General features: G+C 41.7%; 1 long non-coding RNA gene across 1 annotated transcript; it reads right to left on the minus strand.

The window, feature by feature from the left end:
• Positions 1–390: 390 nt before the first annotated feature.
• LOC146768715 (uncharacterized) lies at positions 391–6,202 on the minus strand. The gene is made up of 2 exons (XR_014955568.1): positions 1,434–6,202; positions 391–427 (listed from the first exon to the last, which is right to left on the minus strand). It is a non-coding gene; the product is annotated as an uncharacterized LOC146768715 (long non-coding RNA).
• Between the last annotated feature and the right edge of the window lie 3,633 nt (positions 6,203–9,835).

Below are 9,835 nucleotides of genomic sequence, written 5' to 3' on the forward strand. Positions count from 1 at the left end.
CTGGACAGAATTTAAATACCTGTTTGGATGTCAAACCATCTTCTTTTGTTTTCTATCTAATCTCTTCCACAGTGCCTAAGGCAATAACTGTTTGGGTTTTCTTGCTGTGATCACTTATTTCCTGTGACATTTTCTGTGAATACACAGATTATTCAGCACCTTTCTTGAGCTGAACATTAGGCATGAACACAATATGCAGATAGTTCTTGTACCAAACAGGTTCACACATTGCTGGTATGATGATCAGGAAATGGTGTATTATGGTTTGGCATGTACAAATCTTATTTCCAGACTATGCTGCAGCATGTGGACCTCAGGTGCCTTCAACAGTGCCCCATGTCCTACAGCACTGGAGCAACAGGGAATAACCATCTTAGAAGGCAAGAAGTGTTCTGGTGGTCAATTATCTTTTATTCTGAAAATGCAGCTATAACGAAAAGAAGAAAAAACAACAGAATCATGTAGCAGTTCAACTTCAGCATTCTCCCTTGAGGAGAACTTCCAAGAAAAGGTTGCTAGTTCTGGTGAAATAAAACAGCAATTACCTATTGCCCAGATTTTGCTTTTAAGAGACTCAGTTCCCAACCATCCTCACTGAAATTGTCCCCAAGGCCAGGGAGTGGGGTTATGGTGGGTTGACCTTAACCAGCAGCCAAGTACTGATACATATGCTGGATCTCCCCTCTGCCACATGATGGGAAAAAGATGGGAGGAAGGCACCCAGACAAGAGCGGTTCAGTAGGTTAAGCAAAAACTGCCCACTCAAGCAAAGCAAAAAGAGGAATTTGTTCACTTTATCCTTTCAGCAACTGATGGTTTTTCCCCTCCTGGAAACCAGGGCTTCAGCACATGCAAAGGTTAGTTGAGGAGACACATGCCATAACCACCAATGTCACCCCTTTGTCCTCCTTCCCTTGTGCTGTTACTGCTGTAAGGCAGGAAACAACCCTTTGGCCAGCCTGGCTCAGTTGTCCCAGCTGTGCTTCCTCCCAGCTTCTTGCCAACTTCCAGCCTACTTGCTGGTGGGGCAGAGTGGGACAAATAAAAATGCAATGTTGCACAAGTGCTGCTCAGCAACAGCCAAAACACTATGTTATCACGGTGTGTTATCAGCACTGTCCTAGTCACAAATCCAAAACTCGGCACTGTCTGGGCTGCTGTGGAGGAAATTATCTGTTTCTCAGCCAAGCCCAGCACAGGGAGTCAGCTAGGTGGTTCAGCATGTAGGCAAGCATCTCCAGCTGACCTGTTCTCTGAGCTCCAGTGACAGTTTGGGGCATCTCCAAGGGCTCAGCTGGCATGTGGAGCCCCACCAGCTCTGCAGCCACCATTCCCCAAGACCAGAGTTCTCTGCAAGCCTTGCCCTGTGTCTGCCAGTCCCAAACCTGTGCCTTGGAAGCCTCTGGAAGCAAAAGCACAGGGCCACCACATACCTGCAGATACCTGCATCTCCTCTCATGTTGATTCCCCAGCAGGGGCAGCTACACAAGGACCAAGGGATGGATCCTCCTGGGTACTCAGTCCAGAGCAGCTCTGTCATCTTGCAGGTGCCTTGCAGGAAGCAGCTGGCAGAGCACCCAGGAACATCACCTAGCGGGGAGAGGTTCAACAAATTGTTCTTTGACCCCATCACATTTTTTAGGTCCTATTCCCTGCCCATTGTATGCTCTTTTCCAAGCATTCTAAACTATTGTGGGTGATCTATTAAGCTTTCATTTTTTTCTCACATTTGCTATTATTTTAGAAAAGATACAGTGTGTAATAAATCCTCTTGCCTTCTTGTTTAAAAACTCCCATAATTTAACCTTATACTTTGTCATTCAAAAAGCAATAATCTTGTTCAGTATCTCCACCATACATAATTATCCATACATACAAAATGGCACATCTTTGGGCTTTTATATCTAGTTGACAAATAAAGTACTATCACCTTTCTGGACAAATGCTTCACTTTCGTGTATCAAATCAAGCTCAGTTAATTGATGCCAAACACACCTCTCAGACATATATTTCTCCTGACAGTGTTTCTACCAGGCTAAGAAGTGTTTCTATATGATCAGTCTGGACATTTTGCTGATGGATAAAGACATTGCAGAGTTGAGGTTTAGTTGTTCCATCAGATCTGAAAAGTCTTAGACTGGAGAACCAAACTTGTTGGAGCTGCTGTGAAGGAACAAAATAAATCCCTCGACTTATTCAGTTAATAAAGCTCCTGATCTGAAATAGCTGCTGCTATTTCAGTCTTGAAGCCATTTCACAATTTCACTGAAGTGCACTGGGGCTGCCACATGGCTTCCTTTCTCACTGATTCTTTGCAGCCAGCAAAACCAACACAGATCATCTAAGGAGCAGGGGTGAAAATTAATTAAATTGAGAAATGAAATGAATAGAGAGTGTTTGACCTGTTTTCAATGGTCTGGACATTGAGGAAAAAACATCAGGATTTCTTCTGATATTTGCTTCACTGTCAGAAAGAACAGCTAGGAAGGAAGAGGCTGTACCTCAGTGGGAAAAAATCTGTAGTTGTATGAAAAAATGGAGGCTCAACCCACAGAAAAAAATCCTGGAGCATTGGAAATAGATGGATCTAAAATGCATGAAATACTGTCTGAAAATCTTTGATGGTGATTAAAAATGATACCTTAAGAAATAAAAAAATAAACTGGTATGTCAGATCTTTATTCTATTGGCAAGCCCATTTTATGATCCAAGCTCTAACGCTGTAAGACATTTCTTCATCCAGACAAATTACTTGTGTTCCCAGACACGTAATCAGGTACATGTAGGAAGAGCTTGGTGGAAATTCATGTCATTCCTCTAGGAGTCACTCCACTGAATTGACTGTGAAGGAACTTCCTCCAGGGAAGCCAGCTCTTCTTAGTGTCACTGCTCCTGGGAAAGCCTGTTTGGATATTAAGGCTTTGCATATGTATAAATGGCTGTGCTATTTCTCTGTCTCTTAATCACAGTACTAAATACTTGAGCAGACCTGGTTTGTGCTGGATCACCATGTCTGGATTGTCTATAAGAATGACTTAATGACATGGGAATAGGCTTGTAAGAAGACATTTAGAAATAAACAACTCTAAAATAGCAATTGAAACATAAATGAGCAATCCAGAACCTCCCTCAAGGGATATAAGGAAATACCAGATGCCTTTCCCTGCATCTCCAATTATCTCAAAGGATTTTGAAATTAAAATGTTAATAATAACAGTCAAGAAAGCTACCAGCTGCAGAATATAAAATCACTAATTATAACCTGAGCTCTAGGTTAAGTAATATTGTTAATAAGGCAAAAACATCAGCAGACATATTTTTTTAAAACTCCCTTAATATTGAAAAAGTTAGATAAACCATATGAGTTATGCAAATTTCTTTCTTAACCTGTTCCCCAGGGAGACCATTTTCTTATGATTTCCTTGCAGCGTTCATCTTCATTCACAGTCTGCCTCAAGTCTCCAGATGATGACACTGCCCAGAGGATGGCTGGATAAGGCCACGTGTCTCCAGTGCTACATGCAAACTAACAGGCAAAAATGCCAGCTGCCTGGGACATGAGGTGATGTTCTGCCTTGTGGCCATGAATCATAGAACCAGGGAGATATTTAGGCTGGAAAAGACCTCTAAGATCATTGAGTCCAACCAATAACCCAGCACTTCCAAGTCCACCACTAAATCATCTCCCCCCAAAAAAGTGCCACAGCTACACAGCTTTTAAATTCCTCCAAGGATGGTGACTTTCACAACTCCCCTGGACAGCCTGTTCCAACACTTGACAATTCTTTCAAGGCAGAAATCTTTCCTAACACCCAAACTAAGCCTGGTGTAACTTCAGGTTACTTTGTTTTAAGCACATTAAGAACATATGTGAGTGAATGTGAACATATGTGTTAAGGGACAGGAAAATGCTTCTCCTTAGCTAGAACATGAGCCAAACTTCCTCTGAACTTCTGCTGAGACAGTTCTTGAGGCCTCTTGTGTACCTACATAGTCATTAGTCTTATAGATGTCTCTGGGGAATCACCACATTCATAAAAAGTTATGGTGTTTTGTGTGTAAGAGCATGTATGCCAAGAGGACAGCTAAGGTTGAAATGTTCAAGCACTCAGAAGTTAGGATATGCCAGAAGTCAGACTGATGAAAAGATGTCAGTATGCCCCTATGATAGTATAGCTGGACCAAAAGTGATCCTCTGTATGAAGGACTGGGTCTGATACGGTCCTGTTGTATTTGAGTTTTAAGGCGTTGTAAAGGCCAAAGGGAATTTAAGAATTATTACAGTGTATATTTGAATCTTAAAATGCATCATTTTCATATTTTGTATTTGTGATGAATAAGATGAACTAAGATGAACTTACCTCTAGCGAAAAAGCACTGAAGAGCTGCAATGGATAAATACTGTCCCTCTACTGCATCTTAAAAAAGTGATGTTTGACTTTTTACAGGACTCAGTGTAACTTAAAAGTATATAACCTCTGTGTTTCTTATTTTCTATTTGTAGCTTCCTAACATTTACAAAGTAAACCTGAATAACTCCACCTCTTGCCACTCCACAAGCTGCTATTATTTTTATTTTTCCTATCCTTATGCCTTTCTGATAAAGTTTTTAATCACATTCAAATGGCCACCGAAGCAAGTGAACAAAGTTTTAAGTAAAAACAAGTGTTTTCCAAATCACCGCCTGAATACCTGGTAAAACCCTTGTCTAACATAGCAAAGTCCTAGTGTCCAGCCAGCTAAGAATTTGCAGCTTCTGAGCTTAGGAAGGAGTGAACAAAAGGGTTTATCTTTACTATGAAATGCCTCCTTTTTTCCTGCTCAGACAGCTGTGTTTTTACAGCCTCACTGCCCAGGCTTGTTTTGAGGTTTGGAGCCCACGGAGGTGAGAAGTGCTGCCTGCTGCTCTCTGCCTGGGCAGCAGCTGTGCACAGAGAGAGGGAATTGCAAGGTGGTGGGGAAACAGCTCCTGCTGTTCAGGGAGGAAGCTGGGAACCCTTTTTAAGCCAAATGTGTTCAATCTCCTGCGCTTATCGGGAGACTTGAGAAACTAATTATATTTTTTTCACCTGTGGCCATCTGCCATAGCCCAGGGCAGAGGCAGGAAATAGAGTGACATTTTTAAAATAGTGATTGGTATTTGACAAGTCAAAGTAGGCCTTGTTTCCAGAGGAGACATATCTGCTCCTTGTCTTTCATGTATAGAAATGAAACACAAACTATCATAAAAAAATGCAGCTTCTGCCAATTTTTATGTACTTGAAGGAAGCTGACTCAAAATAGAGGGGGAAAAAACCCTCATGTTTTTTAATGCCCTGTTTTGTTTGTTTTCCTTTTTGCTTGTGAGAGCTATTGAACTATTTCATGTCTGCTTCTAAAAAATATAAAATTGTAATGCTGCTCAGAGTACTCTGACAACATGTTATCTATGGCCAATCTCTCTGCATTGGACTGAACTCCAGGCATCAGAGAGGCTGCCCAGCATGGGGCTGATTGAACAGCTCCAAGAGTGATGGAGTGATTCCCACCATATATTATGGAAACAGATGAAGCTTGCCACATACAAATAATTACTGATACTAGAAACCTTATCTTCTCCAATCACCACCTGAAGCTCAAGAAAGTTACAGATCTTTTTCTGCTCCTGTGGTTTCACAACAGTGGTAAATAACAGAGATGGATATTCCTTCCATCAAGGATTTTTTTTTTTTTTTAACTGAAACAAATTCAAGAACAAACTACTTAAGTTGAAATTATTCTTCATTTTCCTGCTATTTCATGAGAGCAAGTAACACCTTGAGATGGAAATACCTCCCTATCTGTACCATCCCTCAGTTCATGCTGGGATGCTAATGAGCCTTACAATGAAAGGTGTCCCTGCCCATGGCAGGGGAGCTGGAACTAGATGACTTTAGGGTCCCTTTCCACTCAAAGTATTCTGTTTCTGTGATTCTGTGATAATGCACAACTCATTTTCTTTGAGCACCTTTTACATTTCTTGCATATGGTCCTGCAGAAGTTCTTAGTTTTAATATTTTAATTTAAACTCTCCTCCAAGGTCTTAGATTTTTCCTACCTCATTCTGTGTATGCCTTTCAGATGACATTGCAACCTCTGCCATCAGGCTCATCCCCAATGTGTCTAAAATTAGCCCATGAGGTAATTTTGCTTGTGCAGCTGGATGCTGCTTGCAGAATGGGAGCTCCCCCTTACTGCAATGCAGCCCGGGTGAAAGTTGTCTTGCTGGTCTTCAGCCTCTGACAGTGGCTGAGTTGTCACTCTGGGTTTCCTTCAGGGGTGATGCCCTTTTTTTGCCCTTCTGCTGGTTGCTGTGCTCTAAAAGCCAGTTTCTTTCAATAAAGAACTTTCTATGAAGGGAACTTCTTTCCAGCACCAAGAAATCACTGCTCTGTCACATATGGGGAAGACACCTGGGGAAACCCACCTGTACATCCCAGCTCCATGTTTGATGCTGCCTTATCGTCATTTTCATGAGTATTCCACCCTCCTTAATTTGCCCCAAGTCTATCTGTCTCCCCTGGTTATTCACCTGAGGAGGGTGAGGTCCTCCAACATGCAAAGCCAAAGAAGGATGCTGCAAAGGAACCTTAATGATGCCATACAAATTAAGTTCCAGGCAGGAAAAGCAAACTATATACCAGAGCAAAAGCAGCCAGGCTGTCAAACCACCCTCTCCTGTCATAGCTCTGGATAAAGCTGGGTAAGCAGGTCCTCCTCACTTTCCCACCACAAAGACCCAATTCCCAGTGTAAGGTGCCACTCCTTGTCTGGATAAAGCAGGTTGATAAAGTTTGATAATACTTTTTTTTACACAACCGCTTCTCAACCCAAAACATGTGTGACTTTCACCCAGATTTTTAAACCTAGATCAGCCACTTTTAAAACATCAGTGCTGTTTTTTTTAGTATGTTTGTAATCAGCTCTGGTTTGCATTAATTTGTCAATATCACCATCATGATCCAAACCTCCTTATCCATAATTCTTATTGCTGCATGGGCAGTAGCAACCTAATCTGCTCCCATCTGGTTTGCAACCATGAGGATTTCTTGTTAGGCCTAGGATCCATCCAGTTTGCACTGGAATTGTGCAAAGCAGGTTAGACAGTCCCTCAGAAAATAGACTACTCTGGAGTTGGTAAGAATAGCTGCTGTTATTATACTGCAGGAGCTCCTCTCCTGCAAGCATTTGGCAAGGACCTATCCACACCCCAGTCTTGTGGGGTTTGAGTCTTCATTTTCATTTCTCCAGTGAATCCCAGGTGGTTCTAAGTCCCCTTGTGTGTGTTCCACACCTCATCAAACAAAAAGGATTGAAACAACAGCAATCCAGGTATTTATGTCTGAGCATCCTTGATGTAAGCATGCAGTCATGTTTCTGTTCTTCCCCTATTCCCCCTGAGGTACACAGCACTGTCCATGGCAGTCTGTAGGCAGTGGCCCAAGTGCTGGGCAGGGTTGGTGAAAAACTTCCTTCATTGGGCTTAGCTCACAGTGCTCCTGGGTGATACAAGCACTGCACTGGGGAGTATGACAGCTGCAGGGGTCTGGGATCACACACACACACAGACACAGACACAGACACAGACACAGACACACACACACACACACACACACACACACACACACACACACACCCACCCTAATCTATCTTTTTTATTCCATAATAATTCAGTTTTAATCAAAATCACAGAAAAGTGCAGACCAGTTCTGTCTCAGACAGCAACCAGAACCGAGAAAAGCCATGCCAGGCAGTAATATAAAAGCTTTGCTATAAAAGACAAAGTAAACAGAACGCAATATGAAAGCACATCAGGTTCCATTACAATGGGCCATTCATTTAACAGTTGGACTTGATGATCCTTGTGGGTCCCTTCCAACTCAGAATATTCTGTAATGAACAAAATAATAAGGGTTCTAAATGGAGATTGGCTTTTTTCCTAAACTGCCTTTTTCCCAGGCACTTCAAAGACTCCGCCACTAGATGTAGCAAAAGCTCTCTTAAAAGTTGCCTCGGATGCTCTGCTGCATTTCTTTTTCAAAGCGGGGGAAAATGGACTAAAATTCAACAAATAATATAAGGATGACCTTAAATCAGGAGCAAAAATGTCTGGAAGAAATAGTGCTCATGGCAAGCAGCATCATGTAGAGCACAAAAGGTCTCTCCATTAGAAAACACAGATGTGAATGAGATTGGATTATCATGCTTGGAAAACTCTCTGCACACCAAATTCTGCTCAGTCTTCTTTGGAGTAATCCTAAGTGTTTTATTAAATGTGCAAATGGGAGTTCAACACCCCCAGGGGTAGGTAGCTGAAATGCCAGGGCAATTGGGAAGTGCAGGGTATATTGCTCCTGTATTTCTCTTCTTCTTTGAATTGCACTATACTTCAGAAACAAGTATTTTTAGATCCCAAAAATGCAAGAACCAAATGCAATAAACCACAAATAAGATAATGTGGTTTGTTTCATTTACTTAGAGGGTTGAACTCTTAGAGCATAAACAGAATGGATTGGTGGGGGAATAAAACCCCCTAAATGTCAAAAGTATTTTTTCTTCTGCTAAAAAAGACATTTAGGCATTTGCAGTGTCAAAAATAAGATATCTGGAAAAATAAAGCATCATAAGTTAAGAGTACAATTAAGGAGACAGTACATGAAGCTTTGCAACATCTGAATCCAACACTTCACCAAGCAGTTTATGATAGAATGAAGATAATTTAAAAATAATAATAATAATTTAAAAGACAGTAAAAAACCCCAAACCAAACAGGTTTTGCATAGTTGCCAGAGGAAGATGAGAACTGAACAAAGTTTACCATGAAATGATAAACAAATCTAGGAATTCGGGCAGTTCCAGAAATTATCTTTATGGGAGAGGTCTGGTGCACAGTGGGTAGATTTCCTTCAGTCCTTAGTGCACATCTGAGCTCATTGTCCAACGGTGCTTTCACAGGCACACAGGTGGTGGCTGATTCATCCTCTCCCAGAACAAATATCCATACTGACCTGACAAACCATATGCAAAAAAGTGGCCATTTCTTCTCACTGAACCATGGAAAGATCCTGGGCTGACCAGTTCATCTGCAGGCTGGAAGAAGAAGAAAACAAAAGAAGATGACCTTTGCGCTTTACCTGCACATGTTGATCTGGCCCAAGGCTTGGCCAGTTCACCTTCATTTTTTTCTTATGCTAGATTTACCCAAAAGCAAACTATATCTGGAGCTTAAAAGAACTTGCTCTAATTTATGCATTCCAGTTTGGTGAGATTTTAGTTGAAAGCAAATCATCTTAATTACATGAATGACTCTGTGGTCCCTGCTCACCTTGCTCACTTGAGTGCCATGCAGGTCACAGGCATATATAAAATGGGTGGTTTTAAAGACAATCACACAAGAAAACATGAGGATAAAGTGTGACTCTTAGCCATGTTATCTATCCCATGGGAAGAGGGCATCACCTGAGCAGGGGACTGACAGCATATATCTCCAGCCCATTATGATTTATTAACCAGTGGTAATAAGCATGGCAAGTAAGGACTTTAAAGTAAAAGCAAATTTGGCACGTAGATGTAATTTTTTCCCTAAACTCAGAAATAGGGGAGTCTCTTGTTTCAGATCACTGTAAGGTCTGGATCTGCAGACTGGGAAAGATAGGAGAGAAAAGCAAATTTTTCTCTCTTAACACAACTCAAGTACTGCAAGTCCTTGCAGCACAGGATGTAAAAGGTGTTCCAAACCCAGCTCTCAAGGCTTCCCAGCAGGCAGCTAGCCCTGGATTCCATGGGGCTGGCCATCAGTACAGTAGCCAAGAAACTA

This window comes from Lonchura striata, chromosome 1 (assembly GCF_050655825.1).
Source record: "Lonchura striata isolate lonStrDom1 chromosome 1, ASM5065582v1, whole genome shotgun sequence".
Classification (NCBI taxonomy): Eukaryota; Metazoa; Chordata; class Aves; order Passeriformes; family Estrildidae; genus Lonchura; species Lonchura striata.